Below are 25,906 nucleotides of genomic sequence, written 5' to 3' on the forward strand. Positions count from 1 at the left end.
AATGTCCCAATTCATCTACAATTAATTCAAAACCTCCATCTCCCATGCACCAAATAGAAACAATCCAAAGGGTAGAAACTACTCAGGAAGTAGTTAAGCAAACACTTTAGTGTTTCTATTGTCGTGGATAACACAAGGTGGCAAATTGCACAGTTTGGAATACTTTCATGCCCACAATCACTCACACCTTGTAACCCCCTGTGTGAATGATGTGGCATCAATCACATATTCCAAGATTTCCCAAGGCAAGTTGCTTCACTGCAACCTGTCTCACAAAATACAACTCTTTACATCTTAATTGTACAAAACGAGAAATTGTCCATGGGCACCCTTGAATGTGCTTACACGCTTACAAGCCAAGGCACGTGAAATAGAAAAAAAGAATGGAACAGAAAACACTTCAAAAAGCGTAGAGGAACATGCTTTAAAGTAGAAAAAGCAAAACCTTCTAAACCCAAGAAAAACATGGGGCAACAAACGATCGACACCAATGTTGAATTAAAGGACAGGGAAGAAGAGCCTGTGGAGGACATTAATCCAAAAGAGCTAAAAGCTACACCAAGGTTGAATTAAAGGATAGGGAAGAAGAGCCTATGGAGGACATTAATCCAAAAGAGCCAAAAGCTACACATGATGCAGAAGCATCCACCTCAATGGCTACCACTCAAACCACAAAACCCACATGTGCGACACAAAATACAAAAGCAAAAAAGAAAGTACATTCTCGTCGCATGGGCAAACATAATGAAAACCTGACGATACAAAGAAAGTCAGAAGATGAAGCAAGTTCTAGTACATCGCTAAGTGAGGACGAAACAAGTTCTGATTTGTCACTCAGTACACCAAATAGACCAATCAAGAAACTAGAACCCACCCCAAACTAAAAATCATGATCACATGACATATGCGAAATGCAAAAAGCAAGCTCAAGAGAGCATGCTTAGCATTGTTGAGTGTCATACAGGATCACCGGTTATGATTGAACCTCATAATGCCAATCCTAAAAGGGAAACCAAAATACAAGAACCAGAGGAGTATCACTTCCCCTTTTAAGAGGAAGACGTTCTCTCTACAGAGAAGAGTCATTAAAGACAGATTGCACAAATTATGCGGTTAAAAAAGCACGTGAGGAATTCAATGAATTCCTTACGAAATTAAAGCAGTCTCTCAAATCCTCATTTGGAGGAGTGCTCTTCTCTCATGGTGGTGAAGCCAGCATAGCATAAATACTTACACCTTTAAAGGCTAAACATGAATTTTACCAAGACATCAAGAGCTACATAGAACACGACTGTGAGGACTCACAAGTCTCCAAACAGACCTCAGTTAAAATTGTAAGAGGACCAAGTGTGCCATTGTACACACATTAGGTACTCTTAAAAAAGATGAGAACCAAAAAGAGGATGAAAGTGAATGGGAATATGAGACCAAAACGGGATCTGAAGCTGAAACATCCATGGTTTCACTTGAAGATTCTATCATGGTATGGTTGGATTTCCCTACAAGCAATGATGTTAAGCGCAAACACGCGTTGATTAGCCCTCGAGCTAGTAACATCATGACAATAGACACTTGGGTGTCATTGGGACAACCTAAAATCATCCCTAAAGACAATGGTCTTACAAGAGGTGCCAATGAACAAAACATTGAAGTTCCAGGTTACTTTAGCTATGCTACTCAAACAATTGATGGTGGAAATGTAGAATTTAGATTCCATGTTACCCCATATCCTCTTGAGAATGATGTCATCTTGGGTGGAACTTGGGTAAGTAACTCGTTGTATTCAATTGATAAATCCATGCAAACAGTCACCTTGAACGCTCCTCAGCCCAAGGATACTATGAAGGCACCAATCCAATTTGGGTGCCTCAATCATCAAAGCCTCTTCCTCAGCCAAGCACTCTAAGGCGGCCAAGGAAAAATAAAATTACTCCACAACACCGTCCACAAAAGCCTATGCGAGCTCCTCAAAGAACTCCAACAAGTGTGGGTACCAAAAAGATTACTGCAAGCACAATGGCACTACCAAAGTAATACCAAATCTTGGATTCCCAAGCGCATCAAAATTCCCCTAATCTTGGCACAAAGAAAGAAACCTCAGCACCAAAGGCATCAGCCAATTTATAATGTTCATCAAAGATGGGTGTCTGTGAACGTGCTTCAACAACAAGGGCATTATGATGGTAATACCTTCATGTGGTTGCCAAAATCAAACAAAGTGAAGAAAGCCTCACCACCACTGACTTCAACCCCAACAGCTCCACCTAAAGTTAGACAAGAATGGAAACCCAAGCAACACCAAGCAAGCCACTCAATAAATACACAAGAGCTTGTGTGTTCAATCAACCCCAATGGTAACCAACCAGAAGTTGTACCTACTGCCTCGACAACACTTGAACCACAAATTCAAGAATCAATTCCCATGTTTGTAATGGAGACTTATGAGCGTAAACACAAACTCACAATGTTCTTTTCACCCCTCTGGATGTGAAGTATAAGTGTATAAGCTATGTGGCAGACTTAAGAACCGATTCTCTCATAAAAAGAGTAGCCAAAAGAACCTGTTGCTCACAAGGTGGTAGCAAAAAGAAAAAAGAAAAAAGAGACACACACAGAAGACAAGGAAGCCACACATATATCCTACCTAAAAATGGTAGAATATCACAAAAAACTCCCAACGATCTTTAATAGCTATCACATTTTTGTTAAGCTTATGGCTTACTATTCTTTTGGCTATGTTAATGTAGCGGCTGCTCCATGAGTACATATACATACTCATGCACTGGAGGACAATTGCACCAAGGCCTTAAAATCGATAACTTCCAGGTACATCTCTGGATGGGGGGGAGCCATGGTGGGCGAAAGCTTAGTCAATGGTACAACCCATCGCCTGTAACTTTCCTTCAAATTGCAAACCTTTTCAAATGAAGCTAAAGTCTTCACAACACAATGATATATAATCCTTCGTGAATATATCTATATAAGCCTCGCCAGTCGACGTAATTCTTTCAAGCCTCGCCAACAAGTGGCTACTTCAACAAGAACATCTCAATAAGAGTCTATATGACTCAATTCTTATACTTCATGTATATCTGCTTCTTCATAAGAGCACTTAAATATACATAAAAGCATAAAAAGCACATGGAAAGAAGCATGTAGGAACATGTCCTACTCAACAAAATTTGGCAAGAATCCTGCCACAAGAAGGGACTTCATCGAAGGCCAATTTATTCAAATGATGAGCATGTCGCTTCAATGAATCACATGAGGAACTTAGAATCACAATCTCATTCTGTTAATTTTGTCTACATTTCTCTGGATCCTTCCTTCTCTTCTCCCCCATTATTAACATCTCTTAGTTTCCTAAAATACAAAATCCAATGTAACTCTACTTATGATTGCCCAAAAACAAAGTGAGCAAAAAAATATTAACAAAAAAGGCTCACAAAAATATAAAAAAGTAATCATTCGCAAATACCCCAACCTGAGGCCCCAATATAAATTTTTGCTAACCTCTAACCTTTTCATTTATTAACTAGCCTTTCATATTCCTTCCAGAGGAACAACGACCATTGAATGTCACTCAACATCAAAAGCCATCAACAAAGCTTGCCAATTCTCCCCACACAAAGGTCTTCAACGTGATCACGAGGACACGATCAACATCAGGAAGGGGGGAATGTTAACCCATTCTTAGGGTTAGCAAGTGCTACTACCATGATCTTATATCAAGAAGTCAAGGTAGATACACCAAAAGGTCATACATACAAGATATGAAGCAATGGTGTCCAAATCTACAACTTGGACGGGCGTCTGTAATGGTCCGATGGAATACTTATGGTGGCGATTTCTGCTTCATGAGAGCATGTGGTAGTAAGTTAGGATGTACTTCATGGATATATTATGAGAGTAATCATTGTAATAGAATTAGGCCTTTTATGAGCACAGTTTAAGTGTGAACACTTATGGCCATGTATATAAGTGAATATCTCTTATAATACAAAAAACTCTCTCGTTGTGCAATAGAGCCTTGCTCTTGCTAATCCTCTCACTAATCTCTCTCTCTAATATGCGCATGCTAGTGAGTGTGTGTGAGTGAAGTGAGGTGAAAGGAGGGACAAGTACACGTAGTGAAACACGACAATGTGACAATGCTTGCAGGAGACGCGGTGGAATTGCTTCTTAAGGAGTTGTTGAGCTTAGAGACCTCAAGGGTTACAAGCTCGGCCATTGGAAAGATCCTCACGACAGTTACGGTTCACCAGGTAATCTCTTATTGGATGTGTCTCAAGGAGGGTTAGGGTGAGCCATAACATGCATAAATAATGAATTGAATAAATGTGAATTGTTTTATATAAGACATAGTAAAAAGCTTATGAGACTTAGACAAGTGTAACATGTGAGAAGTGCCTTTGGCAAAATAATGAATTGAAGAAATGCTAGTTATTTTATACAAGAAAGAGTAAAAAGCTTATGGGACTAAGATAAGTGTAACATGTGAGAAGTGTCAAGTTTTAAAGGTAAACACCTTAAGTGGTAGGATTATAATTCTCATAATGCAAAATGTATCATCAAAGTTGAAAAAAATATTGGCCAAAAGCCACCAACCTTAAGTGATTTTTTTGGGGCGGAAAATTATCTTTCCATGCTGAGAGAACTTTAAATCAAGTGATGACAATCATCACAAATTAAGTGCATTTCCACAAATATTGTGCCAAACACTATTCATGTGGTGGCTATTATTTTATTGCATCATAAAGAGGCCTCAATCTTAAGAAAATGAGCACCATAATAAGGGAGGGATGACTAGTATTTACACTTGGATTTCAATGATGGTGAGCTTTTCCTAAACTGACTTATTTGTCATATCATCAACATTCACGATCATATACATTAATAAATAAATAAACAGATAGGCATAAATGGGGTTGGAATCAATTTATATTAATAAGAAATGTGTGAAAGATCACAAAATTCTATTTATTGGATTGAAAGCTATACAAAATGGGTGATTGAGTGTTAGAAATACATGAGCATAAGAGATAAACAATTTCATTATATGCAAAAAGATAGTGGTGATGTGCCATCCATCTACGAGCACACAAAGAAGCCCACATCTAGGATGGTTAGAGAGAACCAACATTAAAGTGTTGAAGATCTAGGCACCATTTACGTTTAGAGTGTTTATATCATGCAAAAGGGAAAGAAGTGTGTATGTGCCTACGTTTAGAGTGTTTATAACATGCAAAGGGAAAGGAATGGGCAAGAAGTGTGTATGTGCTTACGTTTAAAGTGTTTATAACATGCAAAAGGGAAAGGAATGGGCAAGAAGTGTGTATGTGCTTACAACAAGCACCTTTTTAGTGCATGCAACAAGGGCCCTGTTTCCACGCTGGAACTGGCTTCATCCATGGGAGGAACATGTTGCCAACTAAGCATAGGTCGAGTGGTTCCATGCCTTAAAAGCCAGCTACAAAGTCTCAACAACCTGTTTGCCAATGGTTGCCAGCTCTTTAGCTCCAACCCCTAGTTATCGAGCTGACAACCAGCCCTGTTTAACCCAAAAATTAAACCAACAATAGTTGGATTAAGAAGGGGGCACATGTGATGTTTTCCAAAAGAAGCATGTTCAGATTTTCTTTTTTCTAACTGTTTTTTAAAAATCCACACACCAGGGATTCTCTTTCAAATTGTTTTTCTACACTCTTTCCAACTCTCCACACACCATGACTTTCCTCCCATTTACATCCTTCCTTTCTTTCTCTCTTCCTAGCCAAAACTTCACTAGCCATAGCTTGTCAAGCATTGTGTAAAACAGTTAGCAATTATCCTTCTCTTTGATAGTTTTTGTTCTGTTTTTTACCGTCATCTTGCTCAGCCCATGGAATACCCACTCCTGCATTTGTCTTCCAGCTAGGGGAAAGAGAGTGCCAACCACGAAAGAATGAGAGGGAGGGCATTTCCATTTATAGGCTAGGGAAAGAAAGCGCAACAAGTGAGCTCACTAGAATTTTTTGAAAATGCAAATGCTGATAGCATGGAAAACCATGCCCTCACCAAACTGGTCACTAGATGGCAGCCAAGCTTTGCAAACTGGCTGGAAGTCGACTTTGTCCATGGTGTGACGTGGAAACAGAGGCAAGAAGTGTGTCTATGCTTACAACCATCACTTTGTGTACACAACCATGTATGCAGGGGTGCACAGGCACATGCACACTTTTCCAAAAAATTACAAAGTAAATGCACGTGTAAGTGTGTGCACACACAAGCACACACCCTTTCACACAAGCACCAATACTATTGCTCATTAACACGCACATAGATGATTGGACACTATCATGTCCGATCAATAATCAAGGCTACTTCTCCCCATTACTTAACATAAAGGTTGCCTATGGTGTACAAGCCTAGTGACCCTGGCTCATGTGGTTTGACTTCTACCCTCCATTGTGGCTCTTTGTAGAAAACCTCCTCCTCGTCTTGCATTCCTTTCCATCCACACCTTCCCACACTACCTTTTGACCCTACGGAGTCTCTCTCTTTTTTTCAGAGTACACATCACACTCCTTGACTTCCATTTATACCTAATCAGTGCCCATGATTTGCCTTGTAGCCCAAACCAAGTTTCACAGTTTTTTCTTTAGTTTCCTTGGATGCTCTTCATAATAAACAACAGCTTGAAGTGAAAATCCTCAACAAGTAAGGGCTTGAGAATCCCAACCCCCCCGCCCCCGGCCAACTCTTTCTCAAATACCCAAGGCTTGTGAACTTGCTTTGACTCATTATCTATTTTGCATTATGATATGTGTGTGTGTGTGTGTGAGAGAGAGAGAGAGAGAGAGAGAGAGAGAGAGAGAGAGAGAGAGATGTTAATAATGTGAAATGTGCCATTCAACAGATGGTGATTTTTGACAAATCCTTGACAAGCTTTATGAAAAACCATTCATGGCTTTTTTTTTGGAACATAAAAAAAAAACGGAACTAATCAATAGTTATATACCATTCATGGCTTCTCAACACACTTTCATTGCCTTCTAAAAACGGAAGATACTAGCATTTCATTAAACCTAAGGTCATATCTTAGCCTCACGTTAACTAAATAGGCTTGAAATATCTCTTATTTCCATCGAACCCACCACTATCTTTGGAAAGGCAAATCCGAAAAAAACGCAGGGCTTCTTTAAACCAAGGCCTGACTGCCACCTAGAGAGGGAAAGCTTGGATCCGAATGCAGGCTCTTTGCTGCTGTAAACTGCAGAGAAGAGGGTCAGCAGGCGGAAAAGAACTCGGGCCAACTGGGGTTTTCACAATTCTGAAGGCAAAGATGAGCAGCAGCGGGTATCAAAGACAGCTGGTATTTTCACTTATTTGGTGTTTTCTCGATTCGCTTTACTGCCCGCATTGTCTCAAGATTTGAATGCTGCTGTGCCGTCTGCTTGATATCTGAGTCCATCATCGATCGTACTGCCGCGGCGAGCTTTTTTTGGCAGAATTTCCTTATGTATGCTGTCTGCTTTGCAGCTACTTAATTCTGGTTGTTTTAGGCCTTTGTGCCAGCATTTTGAGGTGCTTTGGAGGGCCGGCTTTCTTTTTGGCTGCGTGGATCTGATTCTGGTTTTCAATTGGTATTAGGGTTTGTTTATTATTTCATTTGGTACGAGGGTTTTTATACTAGATGCTTGGAAATGTAATGGTACTGCAGCTCAAACCCACCGAGATTTTCTCAGACTTGTGTGTGAGAGAGAGAGAGAGAGAGAGAGAGAGAGAGAGAGAGAGAGAGCATAGCCAAGTTAAGCCAACCAAGCGCAACTCACGTGATCCACATGTTCGCACTTGATGATCCATAGGATCCCTCTAAAGTGCAGGGACTGAGACTGTAACCTGGGATTCCTAGATTGGAGCCAGATCTGCAAACGAGAGAGAGAGAGAGAGAGGGCTTTAGGGGGATTGTTATCTTCTTTTTGTCCTCGAGAAGGTGTTCATCTTCAGTGCTAAAGAACAAGCCATAACAAGCATAGAGACAGTTCTTCTTATTCAGTGCTGTTCAAGGCCTCCTTATTCAGTCTATTCAAGAAGGCCAGCCTAATTAATGAGGGCAAAGCAATGAGCGCTAGGTGGGTGCCGTTACATTAGATGCCCTTGGGAATTCTGCCTTAGTGGGCTTCGAAAGCGTTGTTTTTATCATTATTCGATTTGTCAGATAAATATAATAACTACAATGAATACATTAGTGCAACGTAGTGTTTTTTTGCTCGCGCATGTGCATAATTGGAAGGGGGACTCAGGAGGGGATGAGTGAACACATATGCGACTGGAAGTAGGAGGGGCCTAGTCAACTGCAGCCAGTACTGTCGTACAGCGGGCAGTGGATAGTTTTAGCAAAGACGTGTGAGCTGTGCAGACAGTCAACATCTGTACAGACAGACATGTGTCAGCTGTACTCTCCCACACACAGAAGGGGCCATTTTTGTATATTGCACAGATAAGATGCAACATGCATGCAGAAGGGTGCTAGATTAGCACTACTTAAACGCTGATTGGCTGCCAATTAACACTAATCACTTATGCTTCGAATACGCGAAAGAAAAGGCACTTGACCTAATCTAATATATATTGCCAAAAGATGAATGCAACATCTAGAAAAAGTGACTGTTCTGGCTGTAAGGGGCTAGATTTTGCTCTCGTGGGGAATGCCCTTCTACTGATCCTGTACTCGCCTCTTGCTGTACCTGATTTGGGCTGTGCAGATCTGGCGTGGGATCCTTGCATCTCCAGATGGATTCTGCACCCCAGCCGCCTATTGATATGCATCTGTGGGGCTGATTGGTTGGCTGTCCTCAGCCAGCACACAACCCAATAAACTTGCATTCACACCCGAGCACCTGTTCACACATAGGCGCCTCCTCTTGGGATGTCCGGACAGCACTTGGGCCTCTTGAATAGTGCCTATTGGCATTTTAGGCTGGCTGACTTTATGTGATGCACATGACATCCCCTCTTGCTAAACTTGAAGCACAAGGGAACATGATTCCCCTTTCCTCTAATTCCAGTCTGGTTCAACTGTAGGCACAATTTGTGCCTTTGCAGATCTTCTTCCTCAGCTGGCACTGGAACTAACTGTGTGACATACTGTGGGACACTGGTCAGAGTACAAATCTTAGAATCAAAACTCTCCAACCGTGCTTGAGAATGATCCTTGAGCTCGAATGACTTTGGGTCCATGGTGTTGCCACCAACTCGGGTTCTGGCTGGTTCTCTAACTCTTACTCTTGCAATGGCTCTGCAGACATTGTCATCAACACCTCTTCTTGGTCCTCTTGAAGCTCTCAGACTTGTGAGAATTCCCTTCTTGGACAACTTGTGTGGCTATTGGGGGAACTCCCTACTACTGAGGTCTTCATTGCATCTATGTAAAGTTGCATGCCAATCCTTCCGGGCCTTGTGCTCTTTCACTTTCTTTGTCTTGCATTCTCTCTCCGTGTTCATATCGAGCTTTGTTTTCTTCATCTTCCCGCTTGTATTGGACTTGTCACTCTTTGCATCCTTGACAATACCGCTCCTCTTGAACGGCAAGCTCTTGTTGTCACCACTTCTTTGGCAGACGTTTGAAATGATGTCATGATTGAATACATGTGGAAGGGCTCCATGGAAGGATTGGTATCCTGGTGTGAGTTCCCGGCATGATTTATGAACTCATGGAAGGGTGGTAACCTTGGTGAGTTACTCTGGACTCATGGAACCGTGGTTACCTTGGTGAGTAACTCATGGAAGGGTGGTAACCTTGGTGAGTACTCTTTGGTCCTGTGTGGACGGCGCCTGTGAATGGGCTAGTTGGATGTACAAGATGTAAGTTGGGAGATTTCATCCACTATGTTTGTGCACCAGCATATGTATGTGAGTTGCACATGCATGGATGACTTGTTTTTGATGCCTGGACATTGCTTGGTATTATGCCTGTGAATGTCCACGGGTACCGGGGACGCCCGGACAACCCGTGGATATGCGTGTGCACACCTGTTTGGGACTCATATGGTTTCCTTATGTGTTTTGCAGGTGGTAAGTGTGCACACTTAACCCAATTTATTCATTATTTCATGTTACTAAGGTTTATTGGGTGCAAGGTTCACATTCACTTAAAGTGTGGGTAGACACACTTATAATTTTATAAGTGAGTTCACATCAAAGTGGACTATTTTTAATGAACCAAGGCCAATTATGAGAGATGGGCACCGGGGCACTCCCAAAAAGCTCCACGAGTTTCTATTCTGGGTGTGGGAGGGCCAAAGTGGGCAAGACCTGGCTTGTAGAGCACTCATTTGGAAATCGTGGGCTGTTAGGAGCTGTTTGGACAGGAAAAACAGCAAGTTTTACTCATACGCATGAGCTACAGGTGGAATACATGCGAAGCACAAGGGTCCCAGGGCTGGCCGGCTGCTATTTTCTCTCTCTACAGGGCAGGCTGATTGCATCTACAGGGCTGCAGGCTGATAGATTTGATTCCAGAAGCTTGCGCATGGCTGTTGGGACTGTTTTTGGGCTCCTCTGCTGAGAATAGGGCTTGGACGGAGTGAACAGAGCCTCTACAGGAGCTGGAGGATTGTTACAAGGGCCATTATTGGCTGTTTTTACAGGTTTGCAAGAGGTTTCTCGCGACGAAACTTGAGCAAACATGTCCCTAGACAAGTACCAGGCTTGGGGATGTAATCTGGTGGAACCTGTGGGTGGCTAGTGAGCCAAAACCATGGATGGTTACCTTTTTGCAGGTTTGGGACAGCACTTTGTTAGAGGGTTGGTGACCGCTCTATCAAAGTACTGGAGTGGTTGCTGATCACTCTACTCTAGTTGGTGACCTGTGTGGGAGAAGGAAGAATTAGGGTTTAGAGATTCATGTGGGAGACATACACAGAGAGAACAAGGGAGAGAGAGAGAGAGAGAGTTGTGGGGATAAGTCAACTCATGAGGCATGAGTGTGTGACTCCCCTATCACACATGTATATTGCACTAGTACACATAGTGCACTTAGTACATTAAAAGTACTAAGTGTACTATGTACTATAACTTATGAGCTTGCCCACTCTATAAGGGTGGGCATAACGCCTTTACCCCAACAACCTCCCACTTAAAGGCAAAGTGCCCTTAAATGAAGGAAAAGAAAAATCAGCATGTACATGATAATATACAAGGCCATATCAAGGCTGAAACTGGCCTCATCCAATGCCCATCAAGTGTCTGCAATGAGCAAACCGCTCCGGAGGCAAACTCTTTGTCAACAGATCAGCCGGGTTGTCATCCGTGTGAATCTTAACAAGCTGAATTTGCTTGTTCTCTATCACCTCTCTGATGAAGTGATACTTCACATCCACATGCTTCGTCTTTGCATGAAAGACAGGGTTCTTTGCCAACTGGATGGCACTCTGACTGTCACAATGCAACAATGGAATATCCCCTGTATAACCCAAATCAACCACTAACCGAGATAGCCATAATGCCTCCTTGCAAGCCTCTGTGGCTGCAATATACTCGGCCTCTGTAGTAGATAAGGCTGTGCACTTCTGCATCCTGGATATCCATGACACAGCACCTCCTGTGAATGTAAATACATAACCGGTAGTAGACTTCCGGTTATCTGGATGACCGGCATAATCCGAATCCGTGTAACCATGCACTAATGCATCCTGTTTGCCAAAACATATGCACATATCCTGTGTGCCCTTCAGGTATCTCATGACACCTTTCACTGCTTCCCAATGCTTCTTGCCAGGGTTGGCCATGTATCTAGAAACCACTCCCACTGCAAATGCAATGTCCGGCCTAGTAGCAACCATGGCATACATGAGACTGCCACAAGCTGAAGCATACGGAATCTTGGCCATATCAGCCCTGTCTCTATCTGACTGTGGGCTGTCCATAGCAGTGAGTTTCACATATGGAGGCAAAGGAGTACTAGTCTTCTTCCCCCCGTCCATATTGAACCTCTGCAAGACTTTGCCAATGTATTCCTTCTGAGACAAATACAACACATGCTGATTTATGTCCCGAAGTATCCGCATACCCAAGATGTGATTTGCATCACCCAAATCCTTCATATCAAAGGTTTGATGCAGCCTCTGCTTCAAGGTATCCATCTCCTTACGAGATTTCCCGGCAATCAACATATCATCAACATACAAGATGAGGATCAATAGACTACCATCCAAAGCTTTCTTGGTGTACAAGCAGTGATCTATGTCACTTCTCCTGAATTTCTGAGATTTCATGAATGTATCAAATTTATGATACCATTCCCTTGGTGCCTGTTTGAGCCCATAAAGACTCTTTTTCAGCTTGCATACAAGCTTCTCCTTTCCACTCACTGCATAACCCTTTGGCTGCTGCATATATATCTCCTCATGGAGATCACCGTGAAGAAAAGCAGTCTTCACATCCATCTGAATCAAATCCAGATCATCATGAGCAACCAAAGCTAACACAGCTCTAAGTGTGGTCATTTTGACCACTGGAGAGAAGATCTCCTCAAAGTCCACACCATATTCCTGCTTGAAGCCCCAAGCTGTCTTCTCTTCACGAATGCTGAAAAGTAATGAGTCTGACACAGACAACATGATAGTAGATCTTGCCAGCTCATCCATATCTTCCCATTCTTCAGCAGTAAGAGAAGCGGGCATTACACCCCTTTCTTTGATAGGCTTGTGCTGCTTTTTCTGGAGCAACACATTGTAGCACTGGGTTTGCCAAATATCATAATTATGTGAGCCTTCAAGCTTCTTGATGTGAAGCAATGAAGAGCTCTCACCTGTGGTTGCCATAGCAAAATGCAACCTGTCAATGCCTGACTCCCTGCAAAATGTGCAAACACTGCACCAAAAGCACACAAAGTGCCCACAGTTTTTCTCCCAAGCTTTATCTCCCACTGCGGAAGCACAAATGCAACTTTTCTCCCAATGTTTGTGATGAAATCACCAAAATCTGGTTGCTGCAGATTTTGGACAGCACCTTAAATGTGCTCTGTTGCCCTTCCAAAGTACTGTACAGCAGTACCAAGTGCTCACCAATGATGTACCAAACCTGTACCGGCAAGTACAGTAGCTGAAATTGAACCTTTTCCTCACTCAAATCAGTGTACAGCCATGCCAAAACATGCACAAAGCTGTGCTAAATCTGTACCAGCAGGTACAGTAGCAATAAATGCTCTCCTGGCTGTCCAAATGAGTGAAAATCAGACTTTTACAGTCCTGTACACTGCATACAACAGTCCTGTACACTGCATACAACAGTCCCGAACAGAAATTGGGCAAAAGCCCCTTGACTGCAAGCTGATTTTTGAGGATTCAAGGCATAAATGTCTTGCCTGCTGCTTTGCCAAGCTCAACAAGCATACGAACTTGAAAAGCCCCTTGATTTAAGATCAATTTTTGATCATACATGGTACATTGACGCACATGAAGGCATCCAGAGTGTTCACGATGCTTCCCCCTGGCCACATATACATCAAATACATGAAAGCCCCTTGATTTACAGGCACATTGAGTGCTTGTAAGGCATCAACACATTATCCACAGCATCAAATGCGATTGCCTGCATGCAAATCAACCAAATCGGCACAAAAGCCCCTTGATTTGCACTGCAATTTGCTGCAATTTTGCCCAAATGTGCGATTTCTCACATCATACAGCATGTATGAGTGCTTAATTGCACAATTACATCAAAAGCCCCAAATTTCGACATCCAATTTCCTGCAAATTGATCCTGATTATGACCAATTTCCTGCAAATTGATCCTGATTGTGACCAATGTCACCCAATTTTGCCAATTTTGCTCAAAATTGAGCAATTCGACACCTGTATCTGCTCAATTGTTGATTGTACCTGCTCAATTGCAAGTCCCAAAAAAAAATTGAGGAAAATACCTTGTAATTTTTTGATTTTTCTCTGATTTGCAGGCGGGTTGATGAATTTGGTGCTGATGCTCCTGCTGTTCTGTGTAGGTTTTGAGAAGCAATAAGGGCAACGGCTTCTGTACAACTGAGGCGGAGACCTCATGCAAGATGTTGGCTGATTGCACGTTCGCATATACGCCTGCTGTTGTTGGCTACGCGGCCAGTTGTGCGCTTGTGTTCGCTCCACGCTAATACGCTTTACTGCCTTGGACTCATGTTGCAGCCGACTCCATATGCGATTACACGCTTGCCCACGCCTAGCGCCTAGTAGACGTATTCGCTGTCTCCGCCTACGGCTGACGCCCGCCTCCGACTATTAGCGCTACGGGTTTAATTGGCTGTTGGCTACCTTCGCTCACGCCTTGTGCTTCGCTTTGCTGCTGCGACCCTGATGCAAGCTGCTCACGTTCGCCTGACGACTTCGTTTGCCATCCTCAACGGCTGCTCAGCTGGGGGCTTGGTGTTATGTCCATCCTCAATGGCTTTCTGTGAGATCGAACAAAACTAACCCTAGATGGATCCTCCACAGCTTCATGCACCCCAAGGCATTTCGGCAGAAGGGCTGCTGATTAGTACAGAAGAAGGACTCCTTTCGCAGCGGTCAAGCTTCTGTGGAGGTCGCCCTAGCACTTTCCTCGACACACCCATCATTAGCTGCTCCTGCCATCGCCCATCTTAGTGGCGCACACCACCTCGTTGTAGCGAATCCAACGGTGCAGATGAAGGTCTTCTCGCTATCGACAATACACTAGAAGGATTCGAACACGTCTCCGTCCTGCTGGAAACGGACGAGAAGGATTTCCCTAACGTGTTCGCCTAGTAGCCAGCCGACGAACAAAGCCTTCGTCGCCTCCTTACGCCTTGTGGCCAGGCGCCTTTTGCAAGCCTACGCGCTCCGCTGGCCTCCTCGCTAGCGCACGTTCGACGCGTGTTATATTGACGTCCGCCTACTATTCGGCTGTTGTATTACGCCTTGTAGCGCTTCACGCCGACTGGCCATCCTGAAAGCACAGCTTCTTTGCAGCAGTGTGGCAAGCTGCCATGAACACGTTCACGTTCGCCAACGCCTTCGCTTGTTCCGCCTGGCTGCTGCGACTGCCTGTGGTGTGCTTGTGTTCGCTCCACGCTAAGGCTCTCACCAAGGCTATTCGTACTGCAGGAAACCTGCTCCGCCTGCGTGTACACACCCAAGCCAGTCACTTGCTGCTAGCTCTGATACTAGTTGTGTGGGAGAAGGAAGAATTAGGGTTTAGAGATTCATGTGGGAGACATACACAGAGAGAACAAGGGAGAAGAGAGAGAGAGAGAGTTGTGGGGATAAGTCAACTCATGAGGCATGAGTGTGTGACTCCCCTATCACACATGTATATTGCACTAGTACACATAGTGCACTTAGTACATTAAAAGTACTAAGTGTACTATGTACTATAACTTATGGGCTTGTACACACTATAAGGGTGGGCATAACGCCTTTACCCCAACATGACGTGTTCTACAGGAGCGGTTGGTGATCGCTCAACCTTGGTTGGTGTTCTACAGGAGCGGTTGGTGATCGCTCAACCTTGGTTGGTGATCGAGGGTGTTGCAACAGGAGTGGTTGGTGACCGCTCGACCTTGGTTGGTGACCGAGGAGTTGCAGGTAATGTGTTTACCTATGTTTTCACAGTTGGATAAATCTGGTGTCGGCTGGATGAGTGTGTACTCTCTGGGCACCCGCATCTTGTACATATAAATACTTTTGTTGGTAATAAAGATACCTCGGGGAGGGGGGCGGGGGGGAAGGAGGGTGGGGTGCTGGCCCAACTTCAGCTCCTAGTGCTGTGTCATGTGCAAGTTGGTTTATGTTTGCAGGATGTATATGCTCATGTAATGTTTCACAATGATGGTAATCATGTATATTCGAGGAATGGTTGATGTATGTATGCTGTTTTGGTAGTGAATTGGTTCCGTATACACGTGCCCATTTGTGACAGTGGTATCAGAGCATTGGTTTCTTTCTTTGCTTGAGAAAGACGATTTTTGGGCATACGGAAAGCTTTTTGCTGAGCATACAGATTGTGAAACGTAAGCATGCAAGCAAGGTCTGGTGAGCATTTAGATGCACAACGGTCTGCTAAATCCGCATGTTCTGACCAGGCCGATGTACTTTCAGAGCTAGAGGCTCTCAAGCATCAAGTTAGATGTTATCGTGAGGAGAGAGCTAAATTGCGGTCTCTCAAGAATGATCCTGATGTGCAAAGGGTTTTGAATGAAAAGAAAAAGAAGGGTTCAGGTGACGATGCAGCCTTTGAGGTCATAGCAGCAGAGATGGGATATGAAGATCCTAGAGAGCTGGCCATATCTTATTTGAAAGGCAAAAAGAAAGTATTGGGTGATGTAGGTACAGAAAGGACTCCCCGCGTGGAAGCACATGCAGATTCCAGTACAGAAAGGACTCCCCGCGTGGAAGCACATGCAGATTCCAGTACATCAGGAGATATAGATCGTCGTCACCGTTATGCATCTTCACGCCGAGAGCGTTCTTCAAGTGAAGATTCTCACCATTCCAGGAGCATGTCTTGAGTACGTGGGAAGAGACCCCCTAAGCCTAGACATGAAGCTAGAGACAGGTCTCGTTCTAAAAAGAAAAGCCGAGAGTTCAAGTCAGGAGACAAAGATGTGAAGTTTGAGAACTTCTATGGCAAGATGGATACTTCGAAGGCGCTTGTTTTTGTGAGACAGTTTGAAATTGCTTTTTGCAATGAAGATTTCTCTGAGAAGTCTAAACTCAGGCATGTGGGTATGCATCTCAAAGAGACAGCTAGTGATTGGTGGATGGCCAAGCTTTTGGATGCAAGTGCTGCCCGCACATGGGATGACTTTAATATTCAGTTTTATGCTCAATTCTTGCCTCCAAACTTTGCCAAGAATGTACGCAAAGAGTGGGATTGGTTGAAGCAGGATGAAGGGGAGACAGTGCAGACATATATAGCTAAGTACTGGAAGGTACTGCTGAAAGTTACTCCCTTTGTCTCTTTCTAATGGGGAGAAGAAACGGAAGTTTGAATCAGGTTTGCACCCCATCATTCAAGAGAGCTTACAGGTGTACCCAAATCAGACTCTTCAGCGGTTGATAAACTCGACACTCATAGTTGAAAATTTGCATATGAAGTGGGTTAAAAACAAGTTAAATTCAGATTCAGTGAAAGGCAAGAGACGGGTTGGTTATGACTAGAAAAAGGGTGGACAACCCTCTAAAAGTGAGCAGAAAGATGCCTCAGATACAAAGGGAAACTCGTCTAAGAAGCCGGGAAAACGCAATGATTTTGGGCTGTCAAAACAGCAGAGGCTTGATTATGTACGTGATGGGAAATGTTTTGGTTGCGGTAGTAAGGATCACATATATCCTAAATGTTCGCAAAACCCCAAGAATGCAGATTCTAATGCAGAAAAGCCTCATGTGAATGTTGTGCCTGATGTGCAGGGTAACACGGGGCAACCCCGAGATCATAGAACAATATGTAAAGCATGGGGACAGTTCATGAGGGATCAGCCCGCACTCTTTTTGTTTGATGATGCATCCACAGATAATTTCATTTTGGTACAGATGGCTGTTGCCATAGGCTTGGATGTATATTCTTTGAGGGTAAAAGAGTTGATGTAACGCCAATCATTGGCAAACTCTGAATTCATATACAGGGATATCTTGATCATGAGAGTTTCTTAGTTGCTCCTCTCACAGGATGTGATGTTTTGTTGGGGATGCCTTGGCATACTCGTATGGAGTCCAAGAAGGACTATAAGTCCAAGAAAATCAGCTTTGTTCATAGAGGTAGAGAGCTCGTTATAGAAGTTGGTACTCTAGGTAGTACCATACCTATTGTAAGTCATGTTCAGGTTTCCAAAATAATGAAGAAGTCAGCTTGTTCTTACTTGGTTTTTGTACGAGAACAATCTGAACATGAGAATGTAAATGTAGATCATCTAACCCGAGAGCACATAGACTTTTTGCATGGTTATGGTGATTGTTTCAGGGATGCATTACCAGGAGAGTTGCCACTTGAGCGTTCCGAGGATCATCATATTGATGTGATACCTGGGAGTATGCCTCCGAATAGACCTCCTTATAGGGTGAGTGCAAGTGAGCACAAGAAGAGATTATGGTGTAGGTTAATGATTTGCTTGAGAAAGGGTTGATACGCCCTAGCTCATCTCCTTATTGCTCATCTGTGTTGCTGGTGCAAAAGAAAGACGGGACGTACAGGATGTGTGTGGACTATCGTGCATTTAACAAGGTGACGATAAAGAACAGGTTTCCGATACCACGTATCGATGATATTTTGGATAGGTTGGAGGGTGCAACATGTTTTAGCCGCATCAATCTTAAGAGTGGATATCATCAGATACAGGTGGCCCCTTAGGATATTCACAAAACTGCTTTTCATACGCTTTAGGCTTTGGTGGTCCCGTTTGGACTTACCAATGCTCCTGCCACATTTAATCGTATGATGGATTGTATCTTCAGAGCACACAAAAAGTTCACAGGTACTTTCTTTGATGACATCATTGTGTTCTCTAAAGATGAAGAGCAGCATAAGGAGCATTTGGCTATAGTGTTTGAAGAGCTTCGTCGCCATAAGCTCTACATTAATGGCAAGAAGAGTGAATTTTTCTTGGCTGAAATTCATTACCTTGGTCATATTGTATCCAAGGATGGGGTATGTATGGATCCCGCCAAGTTGCAGGCTATAAAAGATTGGCCAGAATTGAAGAATGTACATGAGATCAGGAGCTTTCTGGGATTATCGCCGGTTTATTAAGCTCTTCGCCGAGATTGCTTCGCCTTTGCATGATTTAACAAAGAAGAAAGCTACTTTTCACTGGGGTGACAAGCAAGGGAATGCCTTTCTTAAGTTAAAGGAAGCAATCATGACTGGATCGGTGTTGATCATTCCAGATTTGCATAAACCCTTCTCGGTGGAATGTGATGCATGTGGGAGTTGTATTGGTGCAGTGTTGAACCAAGAAAGCCATGCAGTGGCATATGAGAGCCGTCGGTTGCAACATGCCGAACTCTACTGGTAGGTTTACGAGAAAGAGTTATTGGCATTGATTCATGCTCTCACAATGTGGAAGCATTATCTTTTGCGAGCTGAATTTTCCGTTAAGACTGATCATCATCAGAGTCTACGGTATTTTCTTACACAGACTAAGCTATTTGAGAAACATATGAGATGGGCAAACTTCCTATCTATGTTTCATTTTCAGATTTTACATACTCCTGGTAAGAAGAATGTAGTGGCGGATGCACTATCCCAAAGGCCTCAAGTAAGTGCTATTACAGTAGCCTATAATTAGGACTTATCAGATATGCGAAATTCTTATCATACAGATGATGATTTAAGAAGAATGTAGTGGCCGATGCACTGTCCCGAAGGCCTCAAGTAAGTGCTATTACAGTAGCCTATCATTAGGACTTTTCAGATATGCGAAATTCTTATCATACAGATGATGATTTTCAGCATATATGGGCTGGTTTTCAGCAGGGTATAGGAGCCCCAAATTACCCCATACGTGATGGATATTTGATGTTTCATAATTGCGTGTGTACATAAGGATTTGAGGTAGAAAGTGATGGATGAATGCCATGCACCGCCTTATGCAAGGCATAGAGGAATCCTTGCCACTACTCAGGCTTTGGAGAAATACTTTTTCTGGCCAAGAATACGTAAAGACATAGATGACTATGGGCGCCAATGCATGGTTTGCCAAAAGTTAAGTTTGATAGGCATAAGACTCCGGGGTTACTTCAACCGTTGTCGATTCCGAATCAGCCTTGGGAGAGTATTGCCATGGATTTTATCACAGGTCTTCCTAAGACGTAACAGGGGAATGATCCCATCTGGACTATTGTGGATAGGTTCATTAAGCAGGCACATTTTATTCCGGTACGGAAGACCATAAAGCCAAAGCATATGGCAAAGATATTTATGACATATTTTCAAGCATCATGGGATGCCAAAGACAAGTGTGGGGGATCGAGATCCTCGTACTACAAGTCTCTTTTGGCGAGCATTGTTTGATAACATGGGAACGAAGCTAAATTTTTGTTCTGCATATCATCCAGAGACAGATGGGCAGAGTGAGATTGCAAATTCAGCAGTGCTTGATCTTTTGAAATGCTATGTGGCTGATCACAAATCAGATTGGGAGAAGTATTTGTCACTGGTAGAGTTTGCTTACAACAATACAGTGCATACTTCTACGGGCAAGGCGTCCTTTGAGATTGTTTATGGCAAGATTATTTTGCCACCTATCCTTCGCACGAAGGATGAGATATTTGCAGTAGATGAGTATGTAAGGGATTTGGATACGGCCTTTGCACAGGTCCGGACAGCCATACAGAGATCCAAGGATAAACATAAGAAAGCTGCAGATAAGCATAGAAAGCAATTGGATTTGAAGGATGGAGATTGGGTTTTATTGAAATTCCAAAAGTCTCACCTTCGCAAGCAGACTGGGAAAGATGGTAACTATCCGAAGCTATCTTGTAGGTATTATGGACCATTTCAGATCTTGGAAAAGATCAATGAGGTAGCTTACAGGCTGGTGTTGCCAGATCATTGGCGGATTCATAATGCTTTCCATGTCAGTCTCTTGAAGAGAGATGTTGGTCCTGAGCCGGTTGAGCCGGTTATGGAAGATCAACCCGAGGTTGATGAGTTGGAAGAGGTATTGCAGCTTGAGCAGATTGTTTTTCACAAGCAGCGGAAAGTTGGTAGAGGCAGGCTTGTCCGTAAGTACCTTGTGGAGTTCAGCAACTATCCCGTACTTGATGTGAAGTGGATGGACGAGGCATATTTTAAAGATTATCCAGATCTTCTTGCAGCCTACTTGGAAGCTTTTTAGTTGCGGGCAACTGATAAGAAGCTGTGGGGAATGTCACCACTTCTCTGGCAGACGTAAGAAATGCTGTCATGATTGAATACATGTGGAAGGGATCCATGGAAGGATTGGTATCCTGGTGTGAGTTCCTGGCATGATTTATGAACTCATGGAAGCAAGGTAGTACCAAACGTTATGTACTGTACGGATCCGTACGTACTGTACGTTGTTTGGTACTGAAAAAAATTTTAAGGTACGTAAAAATACGTACCATTGGTAAAAATACATAAAATCTCAGAAATTTCAGCCACCTACATAAAATTTCAGTCCATGTCCACATTGACATATAAAACTTTCGAAATAGAGACACAACAAGGTCACAAACCTACTAATTCAAAAGTGAGAAATTAGAATCACAAGTCGTCAATCATACTTAATAAGTTAATCATACTTAATACTTAATACTTATTGTCACAAGTGAGTCGTCCACAGATGGTGGGCTAAGGCTCTGAGAGAGAGAGTTATGTTGCTGCCTTGGGGGCCTGAGCAAGGGTGGGTGAGTTATATTTCCAGTCGTACTGGGCGCCAGTGGCGAACAGAGAGGGCGGCTACGCATAGAGGCGCGAAGCGAACCGAGGCGGTGAGGGCAGAGGCGAACTGAGGTGGCGTTGAGCAGGGGGCGGCCCAGGGAGAAGGCGGCGGCGACAGTAGCGAAGAGAGAGAGAGTGCGACTGTAGAGAAGAGAGAGCATGGCGGCTAGCTCTTACCGGAAGGTTGAGGTCGTACGGCCTCCAGAGTCCAAACGCAAGACGCAGGCACGCCGCAAAAAAAAAAAAAACGTGCGGATCGATCCGTACGTACGGATCCCCGTACGGTACGGATTGGATCCGTACGTACGTTTTGATCCTGATTCCTACCTTGCATGGAAGGGTGGTAACCCTGGTGAGTTTCTCTGGACTCATGGAAGGGTGGTTACCTTGGTGAGGAACCCATGGAAGGGTGGTAACCCTGGTGAGTGCTTTTTGGCCTGTGTGGACGGCGCTTGTGAACGGGCTAGTTGGATGTACAAGATGTAAGTTGGGAGATTTCATCCACAATGTTTGTGCACCAGCATATGAATGTAAGTTGCACATGCATGGATGACTTGTCTTTGATGCCTGGACATTGCTGTATTTTTCCTGTGAATGTCCACTGGCACCGGGGACGCCTGGACAACCCATGGATACGCGTGTGCACACTTGTTTGGGACTCATATGGTTTCCTTATGTGTTTTGCAGGTGGTAAGTGTGCACACTTAACCCAATTTATTCATTATTTCAAAGGTTTATTGGGTGCAAGGTTCACATTCACTTAAAGTGTGGGCGGACACACTTATAATTTTATAAGTGAGTTCACATCAAAGTGGACTATTTTTAATGAACCAAGGCCAATTATGAGAGATGGGCACCCGGGCACTCCCAAAAAGCTCCACGAGTTGCTATTCTGGGTGTGGGAGGGCCAAAGTGGGCAAGACCTGGCTTGTAGAGCACTCATCTGGAAATCGTGGGCTGTTAGGAGCTGTTTGGACAGGAAAAACAGCAAGTTTTACTCATACGCATGAGCTACAGGTGGAATACATGCGAAGCACAAGGGTCCCAGGGCTGGCCGGCTGCTATTTTCTCTCTCTACAGGGCAGGCTGATTGCATCTACAGGGCTGCAGGCTGATAGATTTGATTCCAGAAGCTTGCGCATGGCTGTTGTGACTGTTTTTGGGTTCCTCTGCTGAGAATAGGGCTTGGACGGAGTGAACAGAGCCTCTACAGGAGCTGGCCGACTGTTATAAGGGCCATTATTGGCTGTTTTTAAAGGTTTGCAAGAGGTTTCTCGCGACGAAACTTGAGCAAACATGTCCCTAGACAAGTACGAAGCCTAGGGATGTAATTTGGTGGAACTTGTGGATGGCCAGCGAGCCAAAACCATGGCTGGTTACTGTTTTGCAGGTTTGGGACAGCACTTTGTTGAGGGTTGGTGACCGCTCTATCAAAGTACAGGAGTGGTTGGTGATCACTCTACCTTGGTTGGTGACCAAGGGTGTTCTACAGGAGTGGTTGGTGATGGCTCAACCTTGGTTGGTGACCGAGGGTGTTGCAACAGGAGTGGTTGGTGACCGAGGAGTTGCAGGTAATGTGTTTACCTATGTTTTCACAGTTGGATAAATCTGGTGTCGGCTAGATGAGTGTGTACTCTCCGGGCACCCGCATCTTGTACATATAAATACTTCTGTTGGTAATAAAGATACCTTGGGGGGGGGGGGAGGGGGGGGGTGTGCTGGCCCAACTTCAGCCCCTAGTGCTGTGTCATGTGCTAGTTGGTTTATGTTTGCAGGATGTACATGCTCATGTAATGTTTCACAATGATGGTAATCATGTATATGCCAGGAATGGTTGGTGTATGTATGCTGTTTTGGTAGTGAATTGGTTCCGTATACACGTGCCCGTTTGTGACACTTGTTGTGTAGAGCACTTCTGTCCCTAGTTCCTTTTTCATCAAAATTTTTGGGGGCTTTTCAACATTCTCGATATTTTACCCAAATTTTTGTGTTTCTCCTCAAACCACGTGTTCACAAGTTGTAATGAGCCCGATATAATCAATGGGGTGTTCTCACTAGTGTGTTCACATTAACATATCTTTTAAACAATTGACAACTAAAATACCATTCACTTAGCATAAAAATGGGAAGGGACACACACACTGGGGCCGGAACGAGCCGATTGCTCCCTTAGGAATTCTTTATTTCAAAAAGGGTATTTTACCGATACAAGAATGAGGGTGCCAAGCACCGGTATATGAAAACAAATCAAACAGCTCCATACCTTAGCCTCAAGGCCAGGGCAAGAACCATCCATCGTCCAAGTCCAAGACAAGGTAAGAACTCCTTGCTTGTCTTCTACTCAAGCCTCTTGGCAAGAATAGAGACACTAGTGCCCAAGCCCAAGGCAAGGGGAGATGCCTGCATGCTATTCAAGCCACTTAGCAATGCATAAATTGATCTTCATTACTTTGCTCACTTTTGTTAGCTTTAACAGAAGTTGGGTTGTCACGCATTTGCCATAGCTGGAGAGGAGAGAGAGCTCTTGTTCACCGGATAAGAATCCACACTGCCAGGCTTATGTAGTGGCTTGCTTGCCCACACTTGCCCGGCCGCCCGTGGTCCTCCGACCCGGGCGCCTCACCCTTTCCGGCGATCGGGATCCATGTCCGGTTGAGCCCTACGTAGCCGTTTACAAGCTATGTGACATTACCTCCCCCTTAAAAAGAGTCTTCGTCCGCGAAAACGAATTGAGGATAGTTTTTGGTAAGCATACACAAGCATTCTCAAGTGGATGCTTCCTCATCTTTGTTCTTCCACTTGACAAGTGCCTCTCGATACATGGTATGCCTCCTGTTCGGATTCCTAAATCCAAGAATCCTCTCAGGTTCATCTGGAAGAGACGTTGGTTCAATAAGTTCCACCAAAATGTCAAAAATAACTATGTTATCCTCATGATCTGTTACATGCGAAAGCTCTGAGATGCCTCTTTCAGCCCTAAACACCATCTAGAACATGTTGATGCAAAAACGCAGATAGAAGGGAGAGTAGAGAGAGAGAGAGAGCTGGAAATTCAGTATTTCATATGGTACAAAAAGGTACATAATTCCTTGCAGCCATAGGCTACCTTCTGGAAAAGGTAGACAAACCGTAGTCCTATGTCTAGACCCAACTCAACAAGGAGTTGAATGAAATAAACAATGAGTAAACATGCCTCTTATAGGCCTTGGACAGCTAGAGATCTGGCCGACTGCTGGTCGGCTAGCCGTCTGGCCACAAACATAATTAAAGCAAATCCCAACCTGTCTGAACCAGCCGACACATCCATATCTTGTTCTCCATGCAACTGACAGGTCCCAAGTCCACTCCGGTCCATCCCTTGCCTAAACTTGCACTCCAATGCTCCAAAATATCTGGTTCTAGTGAGTCTTTATCTTGTTGCCTCCAGGATTGGCCATGAGATTAGCATGTACATGTGTGTGCACATGACATCCCCCTTTGCTAAACTTGATGACGGGATTCCGATCTGCCTCTTGGATGACTATCATCATCCCATTCCATTCCCGAAGTCCCTCTGTCATCCTTCCTACTCTGGCAACCTTTTCACTGAATGCCCGGCCCGGTCTCCAAATCCACTCTAACTCTGAAGAAGATCTATGCATCTGTTCCATCCAGTTCCCATTCCATTCCTGCCGTGTCTCTGAACACCGTCTTGGTCTTCATTGTTGACAAATGAGTCTGGCACTCTCACTCCACCCCTTGCAGGATCATCCTCCCTTGGAACCGTTGCCTGAAAGCCTTTCCTAGCTCACAGGACTGCCATCCCCTTTGGGCTTTGTGGAACACTACCAACCAACCTCGTAGGAGCTCTTCCCTGTCTTGTGTTTCTTGCTTTGGGCCTCATACCTGTGCACTTTCTTGTAACTTGGACTTGTACACCTTCATATGAGACTGAATCAGGGTTTAGCCTTGCTGAGCCTAATGCTCTAATACCAATGTTACATGCGGATGCTCTGAGATGCTTCTTTCAGCCCTAAACACCATCTAGAACACGCTGATGCAAAAACGCAGACAGAAGGGAGAGTAGAGAGAGAGAGATAGCTGGAAATTCAGTATTTCATATGGTACAAAAAGGTACATAATTGAGTAAACATGCCTTTTATAGGCCTTGGACAGCTAGAGATCTGGCCGACTGTTGGTCGGCCAGCCGCCTGGCCACAAACATAATTAGAGCAAATCCCGACCTGTCTGAACCAATTGACACATCCATATCTTGTTCTCCATGCAATTGACAGGACCCTAAGTCCACTCCAGTCCATCCCTTGCCTAAACTTGCACTCCAATGCTCCAAAATATCTGGTTCTAGTGAGTCTTGATCATGTTGCCTCCAGGATTAGCCCTGAGATTAGCATGTACATGTGTGTGCACATGAGATGATCCATAGTTTTTTGTATTCTACTGACATGAAAAGCAGGATGTACTCAAGAGCTCTCCGGCAACTCAAGTTTGTATGCTTAGCACGAAGTCTGGGACGTCC

General features: G+C 43.9%; 1 protein-coding gene across 2 annotated transcripts in view; it reads left to right on the forward strand.

Annotated features, from left to right (window-relative positions):
- The first annotated feature begins 7,082 nt into the window (after positions 1 to 7,082).
- LOC147607779 (alkaline ceramidase-like) overlaps positions 7,083 to 25,906 on the forward strand; it is a 39,970-nt gene continuing 21,146 nt past the window's right edge. Inside the window, exon 1 of one of the 2 annotated variants that reach the window (XM_086790022.1) lies at positions 7,083 to 7,354. The gene's annotated coding sequence lies outside the window, so the exon portion shown is untranslated. The other variant, XM_086790023.1, reaches the window with a different exon arrangement.

Source organism: Cibotium barometz, chromosome 54 (assembly GCF_041138505.1).
Source record: "Cibotium barometz isolate CiBa-2024 chromosome 54, ASM4113850v1, whole genome shotgun sequence".
NCBI classification, from domain to species: Eukaryota; Viridiplantae; Streptophyta; class Polypodiopsida; order Cyatheales; family Cibotiaceae; genus Cibotium; species Cibotium barometz.